Below are 18,133 nucleotides of genomic sequence, written 5' to 3' on the forward strand. Positions count from 1 at the left end.
CGATGACGTGTCGAACTTGTATCCTGTACGTACGTGGTTCGATTCCTGTGCTCTTGATCAATTACTGTGACGTAGCGAGGCGACAGTATCTTGAACAAATTATGCCACCTTTACCCGTACAAATTACAGTGTTTTCAAAACTTTTTAAAGTTGGTATAGTACTGTTTTTTTCCGAAATTACCCACTGTATAGACAAAAAAAATATTACGACGTTTCGTAGGCTGACTTTGTATCGCTCTCCGTCCACAGCATGGGGCCGTATGTAGCTATTTTCTATAAATATGCTTAAAATTCAACCAAAGTATCTGATTTTCTTTTTTACTTTATGGAACTTATAATTCCGCTTTCATATAGTTCATACTTGATACGATGTTCAGAAAGTACGTCCCGGTTTCTAAGCCCGGATTTTTCAGCGTCGCAACGACAAAAATCTCAAGGCTGGTGGCTACTGTGTGCGCCGTTAGTATTTATTTGTACCTGAATAATTTTGTGTGACATGATAATTGCTGAAAACGTCACGTGGGTTTGAAAGAGTGATTGCAACATAATATGAATATCACGGCAGTATTTTTGTTAAATACGAATAAAAATAGAGGACATTTCGTGTGCTGACTCTGTCTGTATAATATCACTGCATAATGTAAAAATAACAAAAGTCTTATTTTTGAAGCCTTAAATTGCGCTCAGAATTGTCTTCATTACAAGGGCAGGTGGAAATCTCTTCATGGCCATAAGGACATTTTCGAAGGTAACATTACAACTAATAAAACATCTAAAAATAACAACATGGACAAATATTTTCGTAAGAACTACATTTATGTTAGAGATAATTATAGAATTTGAACTTCGAGCATTAAAATTCACTACGCTGCATAAAATGCCTTAATATTCGTTTATTCACAAATTCTTTAGCCTAATGTCTTAGTTGTCGGTTCATCATTTAGATGTCCCACATGAATCGGCCACGGTAAATAATTTTATTAACAATAGGGGACTATTACATGACGCCTATACATTTTTGCACACTTTTACTGAAATTCTGAACCAGTCTTAACCCAGTGAATTTAGTTTTCTCCGACGTTCTTATCGGAGCTTTACGTATTTACCTAAAATACTTTACACATTACAGTAATGATTTATCTTCTAATATTTACGTCGCACTCTTTATTCTATTTTCTTTCCATTTGTCCTACTGACTACGTGCGCTTTGTTCAATCCGTTTTTCAGATAAATATAACTTTTTTCTGCATTCTACAACAATGCTATTCGGAGATAGTCTTCCTTCAGGTGTCGCGGAATCATCTGGTATGAACCGAGGCAGAATTTAGACTGAGATGACAAACTCTTTATATATTGTAAGATTTGAGGTTCTCACAGCGGTGAGTATGAAGATATCCGTCTTCTGGGTTATTCCGCTGTGTAGTCTGGTCGATGTTAACAAACGTTTCAGAGGTCATACTGCCTCCGTCATCAGGGCGATGAATATGCCAATAGGGTGTGAGGAGCTGGATTTATAGGCCGGGAAGTGGCTCGGGGCAGGCTACACCTTTCACTTCCCGGCCTATAAATCCAGCTCCTCACACCCTATTGGCATATTCATCGCCCTGATGACGGAGGCAGTATGACCTCTGAAACGTTGGTTAACATCGACCAGACTACACAGCGCAATAACCCAGAAGACGGATATCTTCTTTATATATTGTGTAGAATACCTCAGATGGGGATCGTCAGATCGAAATTCCTCTATCTGCACAAGACAACACAGAGAATCATCATTAGTTATGGCGAAATTCGAACCAGGAAAATTTTTAACTGTAAAAAAATGAAAAGCATTTAAGTCGATTTCTGAGATAAGGGCCAAGAATTTTAAATCTGTTTACTTCCGTTCTGTTGAGAAATATTCCTTTGCCTCGGGGGACAAGAGATTCTTTTTATTCGCCTCCAGTTTAAAAGTGACCCTTCTGTTATTCCTTACGTAATAAGGTAGCTTACGCAGTGATATATTGTCCTAAGTCTCTCTCATATCTGTGTTATATATTGCACGCCAGGAAAATCAAATGCAGGAAACAGTTTAGTGGAAAGGCTCTTAAAAGTGTCAGATAACAGAAGTATATTTCATGAAGACTAGACCAACGGAAACCGAGTTTATTTTAAACGAAAGAAATACAAGTGTCAGATATGACGCCTGTTAAGAAATTTAAAGGAATTTGCACGAAGGATGAAATTTTAAAAGTACAAAGACACAGCCAAGTCAAATAGAATTTAAGCAAAAGCTTAAACATTTAGATAGTTGAAATTGTTTGAAAGAACCAATGCAGAATTAATCAACAGAATGAAATATTACGTTGTAAATATACATCTCAAACTTGAGGTTCCAACCTTAACAGTTCCCTCAAATAACACGGAATTTCTTCTTAATACTTTGAAACAATGTGGAACATATATACATATGCAGCCTTTAAACCTACTTCAGTATTTAATAACTGCAGTTTTCTCGCAGAGTTCATTAATAAATTTCGTGTCATTAAAAAACCATTAACAAACTGATCTTTCTATTGGAGAAACGTTGAGTTTTCTTCGGGAAAGAAACTGGACTTTTAAATATTATTTAGGTGTGCCTCGTGTTTCAGAGGGTTAAAATGTGTTGCATAGAAAATATAACCGAATTTTGGTTACAGAGTAGGAAAATATAGCCTATTAATATTCAACATCAAATGCAGGGTTATAAATTGTGATATGGACAAGATAACACAGTAGAAATATTAGAATGGATAGAGGTATATATTATTATTTGCTGTATTTCATTATTTACGTTCCATATTATATTCCGACTAACAGTATGAATCCCTTCTTAGAACCTACTTAAAACTACATATTGCGTAATGTATCATTTTTATACGATGTTCAGGTTTTGAGCAATGCGCTAAGAGTTTATTTTTTATTTTTTATTTAAATTATTCGTTACAATGGGCCGACACGGAAGAGAATTAAGTTTGTCCATATGTTTAGCATGGATTTTCCACCACCACGCATCCAGTACAAACGTTTTAGTTTAATTCTGTGTAATCGATCGTAACAAGCATAAATAAGTTCTCATTAAAATATCTGTGTATTTCTTAATTAATAACAAGACTTTTCGGGAGAATGTAGTGAGAAAAGGAATTTTCAGCGAAATGGAGATTTGGGGTTAGATTTCCGGCACACATTTTTCTCCTGTCCATCACGTCAAGATTGGCTATGAAGTACATAAAGCCAAATGTTCAGTGTTAACCTACAGAGTCCAAAAAGACGGAAACGCGCGTCTGGCCGCCCACTTCCATCTAGTGTCGATGTCAGAAGTTTCATTTTTTTTAAAGGTTTATTTAAAGACGCTGTCAATAACTCATATCTTCCTATGTAGCGTTGAACGATAGGATGATTAATGAATAAACTGGTAAGAATTTTGAAGGAAGCCTTACGTTACGTACTATTTCGGAATACTTTTTAGGGATTGAGGAAATTCAGAAACAAACCTGAGTAACGGTCTCTGGACCCAGATTTTGAACCCAGAACCTTCTTATAATGAAACAGGGGTGTTAATCATTCGACATCGACTCCCGGTTCCGACGACTGTACTACGCCTACATTCTCATTATACCACGTGTTCAATTCCAGACAGAAAGTTACCACTTGTATCTCCACCAACAAGATACAACACACGGGGCTTCAGACGGGAATATTGTGTTATTTCCATGACTGAAGTTCTTGTCTATAGATACGGGTATTAAATTGTGTAAGTGCCAAACTCTGTCAATATTTCAATTTAACGTACGTAAATTGAAATCCTGCACAATTTATCGTTACGAATAGCTATGATGGGGCAACAGGACGAAGCTGCAGGAGAATCGGCTGTCTTATAACTTTGCTCCCACTGGGAGTTCGGTGCATACATCAATTCGTGGGCAAAGGCTAAGTAAGACGCAATATGGAAATGTGCCTCTCGAGACTCGAGACGGTACAGTCGATATTAAACCACATCTTCGCCAGATACAACACTAAGACGAACTAAAAGAATCTCCCACAGAAATTAATGGACATGAAGCTTATCAAGCTAATTCAAGCAGAGATGAAAAATTCCTCGAAATTTTTAAACGAGGAAAGAAACAGAGAAAACAAAACGAGAAAGGTTTGCCCTTTTTTGTAAAATTACATTCCAATGTTCGTCATCACTTAGGTTGCTGTGATAATGCGATCAGAGATAAATGGTGCTTCTTATATTATTCTCACAATAATGTCATCCAAGGCCATTATTGCCTAAATCTGCTGAACGATAATCTTCATTCGTTCTTGTACTAATATGTACTAGGTACCATTGTTGAGTAACATTGTTTTCCAGCACTAATATCTCTGAAATCGAGACTGACAGACAGACATGTACAGGTCCATGAGGTGTATTTTTCTGAGCGTAAAAATCACCTAAAATCTGGGAAAAAACAAACATTTGATTTTCCGCCATAAAATTTATTAGTATTATTGTTGCTTTTACTGTGGGGTAAGACAGCATATTGATTGATGCGATTCCAGGTTCTGAGGGCGGCGAGTATGAAGATGGTTACGTTCTTGGTTATTGCGCCGTTCAGTTCGGTAACAACTTACCGACTTTTCACAAGTTTCTGCTGCCTCCATCATCAGGACGATCGCGCAACAAACCAGAAGACAGCCATCTTCACCACTCAATTGATTTGAGAGTTCCTTTACAAGGGGTTAAAAAGACCGGAGAGCCAAGCACTTACCTCCATCTAGTGCAGAATTTATAAATACGTAGACCTGTATCTTTAACCCTGGCTAAGACATTCACGGCGTAATACGTAATCACAGGGACAACTTAACCTTTGAACTATCGGTATGTTAAGGCCGCTAGCGCTATCCCATTATTCTTATTTTCTGATCCTTCATTACTCTTAAACCTTACATTTCACTCCACACAATCATTGCAGTGGATGCAGCCCTGAATGGTAACAAAAGACCACAACAAGATCTCTTTCTGAGTCTTATCAGCACAACAGAATATTTAAATAAACTTACTTATTCCATACTTTCCATTGATATTTTTGAAAGTAGGTAACGTTTGAAATTAATCAGATTGCAGCAAAATTACGTAATAAAGTTAGGCGAAGTCCGCACAAAGGAACGGAAGGAGATTGAAAGACCCAATGAACCGCATTCTCCTTCTTTTCTAATCGACATGTTCAGTATTTGCGACATGCCCCAGACTGCTTTATTGGATTTCAATTACTGAGAAGAATAACGATACTGAAAAAAGAAGCAGAACAAGCACAATCATGTTTATTTGCTCAGTGTCTCGTTAAGATCTACAAGTGACGACAATCTACTGATCGACAATTTTTTAATACGCTCATATTATATTCCTCGACTAGGCTGCTCAAAGCCTTCCGATCGTATCGTCAAGATATCGAAAATGTTATTTGTATAGGCTAAAATCTTAATTAAAACACTGACAGATTATTGCTAAATTAATTTGGATACCATATTTCATTTATATGTATTTATATAACATGATATATTTTCCTCTTCTATCTCCCAGTTCTCTTGATCATCAGCGTTCTGGCTTGGCGATGCTGGTCCCTATTTCTCATTATGCTGCAACGGTCCTCTTCCTCGCTGCTTCTGTTTTGCTCATATCTGCTCGTGTCACTTTCGTGTGTTGTCACTTGAACTTGACTTTGTGTCTGCCACATGTCCTGTCCTGTGATACGTGCCTGTATGTTGTTTTAGGCCTGTCTGGTGCACACTTTGTAGGTTAGGCCTCTACTTAAGATAGTTACATTTTGCACCATGGATCTCACCGACTCCATGGGAGAGTCCGTCCTGATAAGTTAAATATCTCTGATAAATAAATCCCCGGCCATGTTTGAAACCCGACAGTTCATTACTCTGCTCCAGCAATTGGCCCCTAACATGGTCCATATTAATCCTTCATTCCTTATTTATTTTATTCATTCAAATTATTTTCACATCCAAGCCTAGTCTTCCAAATGTTCTCTTCTCTTAGGTACTCCGATTAAAATATTGCGTTCATTTCGCTTTCATCCCATGCATGCTACATGCTCCACCAACCGTATCTTCCTTTGACTATCCACATTGCATTTGGTAAAGAGTAAACATTACAGTGCACTCAATAATTAATAGAAAGACTTTATTATACAGACAAATCCATTAAGGTGTATAAGTAAATATATATTGTTTAAATCTTGTCCGTCTAATCACAATAAATTCTTATTAAATATTAAAATATTACAATAATTAACATTTAAAATATTTAAAATATTAAATGATGTTCTTTATCGAAATATTCGATTTACATTAGACCATCATTTTTCACGACATGTTTCAGTTCCTAAAAGAACTATCTTCAGGTGTATATAATTATATAAAAATTCAAATCAATAACAACTTTACCATCTCATGTATAAGTAACTTGATTATGTAATCTGGATCTAAGTTTAATTTGAAGGAATAAGTCTACCACATTTGACCAACATTCTTTTAACCAGAGAGAGAGAGAGAGAGAGAGAGAGAGGAAGGCACGTCGAAATCGACGTGCCTTCCTCTGAGAAGAATGGTAAATACTGGCTGTTATCTGAAGTTGGTTAACTCTTAGTTCCTTTGCAATGTTAACGGCCGCCTTGGGCCGAAGCACTGCCTCCTGGTGGGACACACGAGCAACTCTCTTAAACCCCTGCTCAATCGTTTTCTCCTTTTCCTTTCTTCTTTTACTCTATCTCCAAACTTTCCTTTGGTTTCCGGAATGGGAATAATTAGTCACGTGGTATTAGCTTTAAGGGCTCGTGAGATCGGAATTTTAAGGAGGGCCACGTGCTAGCACAGGTATATCACCAAAATCCTCAGTTACTTTTCATTTAGTAACTCGATTTCATGTAACTTGAACCTCAGTCTATATGATAATTCTGAGAAACAACTCCATTACTCGTATTTTGAAATCATGAAACACGCGACATAGTTAACATAATGAGCGAATTATATCCAGTGCCTTCATGTACCTAATTTACACGCTGATAAGTTATCAAACGAACCTACTTTATGATGATGAGGTGTTATTAAAAATCTAAGAGTCGTTTAGCTACTCATGAAAATCCCCGTCTTTTAAGCAATCTGAAGGTTCTCACCCTGTTAACAAAGGCCCATCATCGGCCCCAAACCTGAGTCAGATGAATCTAGTCTACACACAATGCACCACATTTCTCTAACATCATTCTTAATGTTATCCTCCCACCTATGCCTAAGTCTTTAATTCAGCATTACAACAAAAATATTGTGTACACATTTCAGATTTTGCTATGCGAGATACTTGCAAATACCTACCAACCATACTTGATTTAATCTTGATAAAACACGCAAAAACAGATTAAATTCTTATCATCTGTTCGAGCTTCATGGATAACGTCCTAAGGAATCTGCATTAATGAAGGTTCTTTTAACTACACATTACGAAAATGACACACAACCCTTTACGTTCAGTGCGCACACATTATTCTGAGAAGTTATTCATTATCTTAAAAGCCAATATATCACTAATAGCATGCTGACAGTTTGTACACCTCAGTATCTCAATTTGTAATTCTTCTAAACAAAAACACTGTGCACTATCATCTCTGCCATAAACGTTAAGCCCATTATTTTCAGTTACTTTATAAAATAATTTTTATGTCAAAGTAGATGTTAAGAAATTTCAGGTGAGGATCTACATTCTGATTATGAATGACGAACTGAGATAAATGCTCTAGTGGCCTGCTTCGAAACACTTCTTGCAGTTGAAGACACTGAATCCGCTGAGATACGCCTCTGGCGAACAGAGTTTTGCTGTGGCGCCTCAGAAACAAAACATTAAAAGGATTGGGCAGATGATACTTGAGTCGTCCGTTCAAAAAGTCAGACTTTTTCATAGAGATAATTCAATTTCGTTACTTCGGGGAAAAGGAAATGTAATTCTTTTTCGAAAGGAAAATATATCATCATCTATTGAAACACTGAAGTTACACGTACTTTCTATGAGATTAATTAATCTATCAACGTGAGAACAATGAAGGGTATTTTCATTCCCTTGTAAGAAAACACCTTGTTCGGTAATCAAAAGTAAGGCATGCATATAAGAAATAATCGCAAGGTATTTGTTTGATTTGTATCGTGTGATAAGTCACTATAATAGTAAGTTGTGTATTAGGAAGCCAGCAAAATACTGGTTTCGATTAGGATATAACTAAACAACATGCGACTCAAATCTGTTTAATTGGCTAAAATATTTACGTTTTGGAACGCGGTTCATAAAGAAGTTGTTAATATTGCAGTGTCTGTCCATATGTCACACAGTAGCAATGTAAAATGAATAGTCCTAAAATAAATCATTAGTCCGAAATAGCTGATAATATTTGCGCATAAAATAATTTTTAACGTAAGGTAAATACATTTTCCATATAGTCATGATATCTCGTAATTAATTATGTAATCTTAAAACAAAACCCGAGACACAACACTCGTAAACGAAAAGAAATCAGAGGCAACGATTTCGAACAAACTCCAGACCTTACGTGCGAGTATGCAGGTCTACACATTCACTCTTTGGTTATTTATGCCATTTACTACTATCCCAAGAAAGTGTCTGCAGCTGTATGGTGACTGGGTAACTTTTCCTTTTCATTCCACAGACTAACAAATTCTTTAAGAACATTTAACAAAGAAACCTGTCTTACAGCAACTGGAAATTTGAATATTCGCTTAAAAAAATAAATGTTTTGAAGGTTCAGTATCGTGCTCAATAGTGGCCTCTGTTATTGGTGGTAATGAGTAATATTCCCAAGAACTTATCTTAACCTAATACAAGGGCATTTCTTATACTAAGAGAAAAATAAGGCTTATGTGGTGGCCACAGTACACGACATCACAATCCAGAAGACCACAATCTAATCAGCATCTAAAATCTACGCTTATTTCTAAATAATTCAATTCTGAGTGGTACTCGTATTTCAGAGATTTGGGTTAATTTCTCTGCAACATACAACAGCTACAGGTATTTTGTTTTAATAATTTAAATGTTGTGTTAATTTCATTGCATTTACTTTCTAGATATAAAAAATTACCTTTGGTTAAAAATGTAATCATCACATATATGCTACATTAATTTCGAATATTATCCAACCACTGCTACAGTATCAAGGTCTTCCTTAGTCCATCCAGCGTCTATAGCAGCCAGCATGCCAGCACTGAGGACTCACGATATGTCAGTTGTTATGTCCCATCTGTGGAGCCATCAATCTAGATGTTGAACCAACTAATCAACACGTCAAGGGACTGAATTTCGAAGCCAACGTCTGTTAGTCACCCCCACCCCCGGCCGACATTATAAACCTGTCTCGCGGGTCTAGCCGGAACGGGTTACAAGTTGCCACTGTCGCAAAAGTAAACAGAGACGGTAGAAGTTTAAGCAAGAACTGCGCAATTTCACCAGATCAAGAAATATCATGCTCCTTCGGAGTCTAATGGGTAATCTCTATTACCATAAAAATCATCCGTGGAACCATCATCGTATCCAGTTTATATTTCTACCAAACTTTCTATAAGGCTAACTGTAAAATGATCCACCCATTTATGCCAAAGCTCAAGAATTATTCTTCTCCCAGCTGATATGCTCACAAGAATGTATTCATGACTTGTTACTCACTTCACCCTGCTTGAAAGTAATCACATTTAAAATGCCATAAAATTACTGTCCGGGCTTCTTTACAAAAGAATCATAAGACAGATCTTCACACTTGTTAAATACCGCAACACAGAGTTTAAGCACATTGGGTATTAAGTTCTTTACTTGAAGCGGGATAGAAAAATACCTGCATTGAAGAACCATCTTTCGCTACTCTTATTAATATTATCCCATCTATTCACCACTTTATAAGGTATTTACTTCCATGTACCCCAGACAAACCTTGCCCCTGAGGTACATAGTGCAACAGCAATTTCCGAAATACATGTTTTTAATACGTTTTATAGTATCTATCATTTTAATAATTTAACATTTCCTTTCATCAGGCATAAGTATCTTCACTTAAAAAGAAACTTTATAAGTGGTGTACCCATCCACATCAATCAGTAATTGTTTTGACTATCTTTTTATTATAATTTGTAATATGTTACCTATTAACACGTAATTCCTAAGACTCATACTCTACTTCTGTAATTCCATATTAACAATGTTTACTTATCTACTTCTATAACGACCAAGCTGTCTTTTTCCTTCAGAATTCCAGTCTAAAATATCCCCAGTTATCTCTTCTTGCTTTATACATCTTCCACTTATCTTGGAATCCTTCATTTGATTTCAATTTTAATAACCGTTGACAAGTATACTTTATGAATATCGTCACCTTACCATTTCCCACCCTTCTGTTACACCCTCTTTCTTAGGTTATAATATTCTCCCCCGTAACTTAGTTTTCAAGTACATTCAACCTACGTTCGTTCCACAGAGCATCAGACCATGTTACACGACTGCGTAAGACATCGGATAAAATTATTCTTAGTGTTACGTTTCCGGAAAAACTTACAACCACTTCTTTATTTCGCAGAGTTCGCGTCGGGAACTCGTCCCACAAACTTTGGCAATGACAACAAAGAAAGAGGAACGTGGAAAGTCTATCGCGAAATTCTTTCTTTTCTCCTACATTTTCTTTTATTTCCTATCTTTCTTTTCCTCTCCCTGGTAACTTATATAAAAGTTAGCTTATTTTGTGCGTGAGAGACATACATCACAGGTGGTAAATAACTTGTCAAAAGGACCGACATCGAAAAGCACTCAGCGTCGGCTTATCTCGTGCCTGCAGCAGCGACCTCGAGACAACCCCCGGGGGGTACAGTGACGCCATGACAAGGGGGGGGGGAATGGATCTCTAGGCCCAACTTCAGGTGAATCACGTGTCTTGGAATTAAAGAGAACAACGGATTTCTCTGACGCAATTTTATCGGTAAACAAATTAATTTGTGAATGTCACAAACAAGCATATTTCAAACACATGCCTGCATGTAATTTCAAATTTACGTATCCTCTAAAATTTTAAGACGAAATAGAAGTTAGTGGCATTCCGCACGCTTCTGTGAAGCACGAAATGTGTGAAAAATCGTGGGAGGTATAGCTCAGCGGAAGAAACTTTATGGGGCCACTTTGTATTAATGAAATGTTAATTTGGAAACAGAAATTCGTCGATGAGGACTGAATTGTACTTACACAGAATGTGCTGAAATGGCAGACTACTATGGTGGCGGTAGAGGGCTTTTGGACTCTATGAACGCAGGAAATTCGTTGAACACTCTGTAAACTCGACTGAAGGAAGACATTTCTAGTAGACTCTACAATAAGATAGTTTTGAGCAGGCTTATTCAAATTTTATAATACTCTGGTTGTTCACAAAACATAAATTGCTCACAGGAATACCTAACCTTGTTCTCAAAATACTTCGAAAATTGTCTACCGTTGATCAAACACAAAACAGTCAAACTAGAGGCCATGTCTTATGATACTTGGGTAGTTTTTATTCTCAGAGGTCGAGGTTAAATGCCAGTGCTTGCCATGTAGGCTCGTATATTCAAGAAAAAATAAACTAGACAAGTATGCCTTTTCAAGTTTCTTTTCCACTGACTCAATTTGACTGATTCTACAGGTTCATCTTATACCACCATCATAGTGGTGTGTGGGTGGCCTGAATAACCAATACCGAATTTTTCCACACTCTCAGCGATGTGCTGAGACTTCTATTCTGTCTCGGCCCACAGCTCGGAGATAGAAACGATAGCAGGAAATGACGTATAATTTCGGACAGCCAGAAAAGGCGTTCCACGAACGTCTGAGTTTGGCTGGGGTTAGTGGTGGAGTACTAGCAACCCCTAACCGTAAAGACCATCGTGAAAGCGTTTTGATAAAGATAAGTTTTTTAAAATTTTAATCAGAAAGGCTGAAGGAAAAAAGTCTATGCAATTTTTAGTCGTAGATGAAATTATAATAGTAAAATGGATTTTAATGAATTAGTGTGTGAGCTTCAGCTAGGATCTGTTATCAGGCTTTTGAAAACGTAGGAATGGACTCTCAGTTTCTATAAAAGGCGGAAAATATCTAGACCAGCTGAGCAACTATGAATGGTTTAAGTGTCGTTACAAGTTTACCTACATAAAGCCATACTTGCGTATCCATTTGCATACAACAGATAAAACAATGACAGTCTCTCCGATCATGTTTCACTGAAGGAATGTTTCCAGCTGTCATGTAACGATGTAGTTAGTTGAGAGAAAGCATCTCGCATTTCGTGAAAGTGAGTGGTCAAACAAAATTGCGTTACTCTTGTAGCAAAATTCACACTTCCGTTTTACTTCAAATGTATTGGCTGCCATAAGCATCCTATCAAATTACATGCATCCTACACCGATATAAAGCGCAACCCAATGTTAATTTCGTAATTAGCGGAACCCCATGCAGACTGCGTTCTGCGTTACAAAATGTAGCAGAAGAATTGAAGCACCAACATCAGTGCCGAGACACATGTCAGGATTGTCATCGCCACTTATTGGTTAACGGTTACAGATTATGAACAAAACATGCACACACTGTTGCTATAACACTATTTAGAGAATAAACGTACGTCATTATCAACACTGTCTCTCGTATGAAGTAAATTTGATACACACGACGTTTCGGCAGATCAATCTACTCCCGTATCCAGGTGACTGTCATGATACTGACACATAATATTGATAATAATAATCAGTAGTTGTAGTAACTACCTTAGGGATGGAATAAAGGGTCTTTCAAATACCAGGACTGTAGGCTAAACACTGGACTATAGTGGTGTCTGAAAAGTTACTGTAATTCGTTATTTATGTTACACATCCAGTGATTTCTCGTCGATTTCTTCACCATTGTAAAGTGGAAAACAATTTCGTACTAAGTCGATTACAATATCTTTGCATACAATACCTTCTTTGAATGATTACGTATTAATTGGGATGACAGCCACGTAAGTCCCAGTGTCCCTCCTACAAACACTTCCCACAAGTATGCGTAAGCAATCTCAAACAAACAAATTCAATTTAGTCTTCAAATCTATGAAAAACGATGGTGCAACGGTTTCCTCATCCCTTAAATATCGCAATTAATAACGGTTGTAACCTCCACCTTCTGAGCACAACACTTCCATGACGACCCCTTTCAATTTCATCTTTAATAATATCATTGAAAAACACCTACAGCCATCAGTAGACAGACAGGTCAAGTGTGGAAGAAGTCGTGGCCTAACCAAAACACTTGTAAATTACCCTTCTCTGGATGAAGAGCCCCTCTTGAAGGCACTCACATCACGTCACGTGACGGAGCTCGGGAACTCGCGCACCTGACACGCGACTTTGAACGTCGCATGTTTTCCTTCCGTCTGCTAAGCTACGCCATTGATGGTACGGGATTACTTAACCTAAAGCTATCGTTCTTCCACAGGAAGCCTCGTAAATACCGTCAGCGTCTATCAATTTATTTCCTCAAGTACAGTTCGCCACTCCGAGACTGCAGCGTAAAGGCTCGATAGAAGGCAGTGTCTAAATCAGCGTCTGCACTCAGTTATGTATAGGTCTACATATGATGCGGCTATTATAATATTTTCAGAAGCTGCACCGACCAGGTACTGGGTTTATTTAACGTATGGGGAATACAGAAATTCCAAATTTATATCAAGAATCGATATCTGAAAATTAATTCTGACCAGGGGAATTTACGAAGTAAAGGTAATAATTTTAGTTTTTCTGAGATAATGGTGGCAGTACTGAAAAAATTACGGATATTAGAAATATTTTGATTAGTGACTGACTAATACTTGTTAGAAGTTTCACGTGGCTGGTCAATTGATGGAAAGCATCAAGGATTCGAATTTTGTCGTCATAGGATGTGAAAACTAGTGAAATTTCCGGCTGAAGACAAGAATAATTGTAAAGTCAGTGGAAAGTTTACGAATTTTAGAAACAGAAAAAAGGGGCGAAGTAGTGAAGTGTCTTACGTCTTCTGGGTGGTTATTGACTGCACAGTGAGTTGAGATTAAGGAGCGGTTGGATCAGCGTATCCGGTAGAACAGAACAACCAGGGAGTTTCTTAACAAAACTGTTTTCGGAGTAAGCATCAATCATGGAAAGAATGGTTTCAAAATCAACGGGATACAAATCTGCAAATCCTACTACTACCTTCTGCATTAAGGGAAACCCACATCACCTACACAATTTCAGGCTTATCGTGCTCTTCTGTAAAATTTAGGAGTCGAACAAATTACATATAATGTCGACAACCTGGGATTTTTGACAGATTTCTACGCTTAGAAATAAGTCGAAGAACTTAAATATTATATTTTCCGCATGGCTAGGGACCGAATATCCGCTTGTGTACAATACAATGTATTCAGCACTGAGATTATTTAGCGACGTTATAAAACCTGGAAAGGTTATTTAATGTCAATATGATAAGAAGATGACTTTGTGTAATGACCGGGAAAGGTTTTGAAAGATATGATTTTGGCCACTATCAAGATACTATTCAAAAACATCACCTGGAGGGACTGAATAAAATTACGAAAGCCTCTTCCCAAACCGTGTACCTCCGTGATACAATTTCTTCGAGTTTCCATTGAGCTGACTGCTCAGCAGATAGTCAAGACGTTTTGCCTCACATACCTTGTAAGGTATTCAAGCCTTGAACCCGGGCCTGCGGCGTGACTGATGGCGGATATTCTACCGTCATGGTCGTAGACGGCTACCATCCAACATGAAGACGCGAGTCATACGTCACCCTTAATGGGATACACACATACTGCGTTCAGTTCTTTGTCAGCTTCTAACGTTCAGTCTGTGATCATATTCTGTAGTGTGTGTGTGGATTGTAATTAATATTTAAGGAAACCGTGATTGGCCATGTTATACAACGAACATGTTGTTTCATTGTCCAGTCGCCATCTTTACATGTTAGGTTGACAGAAATCCAGATTCGAATTTTCTCTAAGTGACACTGCACGTATGAGATAACAAAATCAAGCAATGATCTTGAACTCAACACGACTTAAATTTGAAGTGTAAATTTATCACAAAACGACAATAATTTGTCTTGAAAAGTGTAATTAATTTGTACTGAGAGAATAAGAAACATGGCATAACTGCGAAGCATCGTGACTGGGTAAGTAAAACAGCTGTAAGGCAGTGAGTTTAATTAAGAAGTTAGTCGTGCACTTCGCATCGTAAATAAGCTTTACAATGAATACAGCAGACGCGAGTAACTTACAAAGCTAAATCTCTGGTTCCTCTTCTTCGTAGTCTTCCACGATAAGAGTTGGATCAATAAGTCCGGATCCGAGGCTAAGAGAATCTGAGGTCAAGGATAAGTTTCAATCAGTTAAAGAAAATAATTGGTAATATTGGCAATAAATAATAAATCAAATAACAACAGCCAGCTTCAGAGTGCTCGAATAACCCTGGTCGCATTTAAAACCTATGGCTACATTCAGGTATTGTGAATCGTAAGGAGTCTGAAAATCCCATGTAAATGTAGGGTTACATATCTTTGATTGATTGACAGTTCTTTATTGAATTCCTATACTTTCAATAACTCTCACTTTCCACATCCAGAGACAAAAACAAACCTATAACACAGGGACGTGTGACTGGGTCTGCGTTCCTATATGCTATGCACATTCACTAGGAATCACAACTGGCATAATACAGCCGGGCTTCGATCCCTGGTAGAGGCAAAGAACTTATTTTTCTAGCCTCCAATTCCAGACAGGTTCCGGGGTCTACCCAGTCTCCTATCCAATGGATACCGGTGTCATTTCCACGGCTTGAAAGTGACGATGACCATTAACTCGCCGAATTCAAGAACGAAACGAAGCTGTACAGAGTAATAGCTTTACTTTCTAACTTTGTACAGTGGCGGGGAAAAAATAACAGAAATTAAACAAAAATTTTCTGTTTGCAATAAACCGCACGTAGTTTTAAAATGTGATTCAGACACATAAATCCGAATAATTCGAACAGATCGAGAGGTCTAGTTCATTAAGGATAACGAAGATAAAAACGCTTAAAGGCTGTTGCGACGTTTAGACTGGTAGAAGTTTACCGACGTTTCGAACGTGCTTCCTACCCACATCATTGCACTTCTGAAACATCCGTAAACGTCTACCAGATTACACGGGGCAACAGCCCAGAAGACAGCCATCTTAATACGTGCCGTCAGAACCTGAAATCTCACTTATTGCAATCTGAAGCAGAAGGAGAAGTGCAAAACAATCACCAGAAGACGACACATGGTAGGATCCAGGATTACTACTACATAGACTACAGTGGTTTTTGAAACGCTAACAATTTCTTATTTATTCAATAAATAGCCCGCCCTTTATGAAACGAAATCCTTCATTATCCTGTTAATTAGAGTCTGCCACTGGTCCCTGTCCGAAGACAGTTGTATCCAAAACACTTCTTCATATACTACTTTTCAAAGATTATTTCTGGTGTGCTCCCACCTATACCTAGGTCTTCCAAGTGATCTGCTTCCTTCACGTTTTAATACCAAACTTTAATATACATTTCTCATCTCTCCCATGCATACAGCATGGCCCATTACTCTGACGGTACTTGATCTTTATACCCCAAATAATATTTGGTGAACAGTATAAATTATAATTTCATTATAGAGTGGTCTAGTGTAGTGTTTGAAATTAAAAAAAAAACTAAAAACAAAATGGCCACAAAATTACTTAAACGTTTGTTTCATGAGTCTATTTGTATGACACACCGTGCGTCATGCTGGACCAGCTGGCCACTTCTCACACCTTCGCTTGTTTCTGTAACAGGAAATCGAAAGCCGACTGCTTGCAAGGTGGTAGACGAAAGCTGATTACGTGAGCCATTAGAGAGAAAATCTTTGTTCTCTCGGCTCTAATCCACTTCGCAGTCGGACAGGGAATTTGCAAGGCACGACACGTGTCGCCAACTGCAGTAAAATCGGCCATGTTATTTCTCAGACACTTAACTATTATTATTGAGTGTTCTGTCTGACGACAGGTCCATTGCTCTGCCCAAAAAGAGCTCGCCAGTTTTCCCTATTCTCAGCTTCTCGTTTTAATTTCTAAAACTTTATCTTCTTCTTCTTCTTTCCTTGTTTAAGGTCGTAGACACTTAACACAGAACAATAAATAAGAGATGGCAACGGATTAAGAATACGAGTAATAAACACGGGCTGATGCAAAGCGATTAACACACAGAAGTGTATTAAATCCAAACCAATTTAAGTTACTCAGCTGAAAGTAGACGTGACGTAAGGACATACAAATAGGCATGCTAAAAGCTCTATCCATAGGCTTTTGTGCATTTTAGGCTGTATTCGGGTTGTAGCACCGTGTAGTCTCTTAGATGTTTACCAACGTTTCAGAGATATTGTTGATGGAGGCATCAAGACATCTGAAATGTTGGTAAATTACTACAACCCAGAAGAAAGAAATCTTTCAAAAATCTAAGTCGACCTCCGGGCCAAGACTTGAACCCGAGTCGTTAAGTACACGGAGCAGGAGATCTAGTTCTTGGACAGCGATGTTCGTTTCATAATCATATCAATAGATTTAGTAACTGAATAAAAACAGAAACGAGCAAATCACTTTAAGGCATAAAGGGATTTTCTGTCTGCAGAACAAGGCGGACGGACCGGTTAACACCCAAGCGTCGTGCGTCAACTTACCTGAAATTCAGAGCAAGACATGTTGAAAGCATGTAATGTTGCCGCATCGTGTCTGAATATTTCAAATGCCATACAAAACCGCGGATGCCACAGGATTAGCTAAAACGTATTATAAAAGCCGACAGCCAATTGACCCCTGCTACATGAACAAAACCACAAAATGCTCTGGTGCATGCAGGTATGCAAGTCATGCACTTGACTGCCCAGGTATTTACACGCCCTTCAGAATTCATTAGTTTCACAAAACAACATCAATAGATAAAGCCGACAAGTGGTCCTATTGGTCGCCGTTTTCGCTCGAGGATGTTTCCTGAGCTCCTT

At 37.9% G+C, this 18,133-nt stretch overlaps 1 long non-coding RNA gene across 3 annotated transcripts in view; it reads right to left on the reverse strand.

Annotated features, from left to right (window-relative positions):
- The window catches only part of LOC110828983 (uncharacterized), a 239,085-nt gene that overhangs the window by 36,102 nt on the left and 184,850 nt on the right, over window positions 1-18,133 (reverse strand). Inside the window, exon 1 of one of the 3 annotated variants that reach the window (XR_002542818.2) lies at window positions 9,156-9,351. The exons of the other annotated variants lie outside the window; for them this stretch is intronic. This is a non-coding gene — a long non-coding RNA (uncharacterized LOC110828983). Of the gene's footprint in view, window positions 1-9,155; window positions 9,352-18,133 lie in introns of those variants that run through there. 3 annotated transcript variants of the gene reach the window in all.

Source organism: Zootermopsis nevadensis, unplaced genomic scaffold (genome assembly GCF_977971745.1).
Source record: "Zootermopsis nevadensis isolate Lab colony 2312 unplaced genomic scaffold, Znev_1.0 Znev_ptg000006l, whole genome shotgun sequence".
NCBI lineage: Eukaryota > Metazoa > Arthropoda > Insecta > Blattodea > Termopsidae > Zootermopsis > Zootermopsis nevadensis.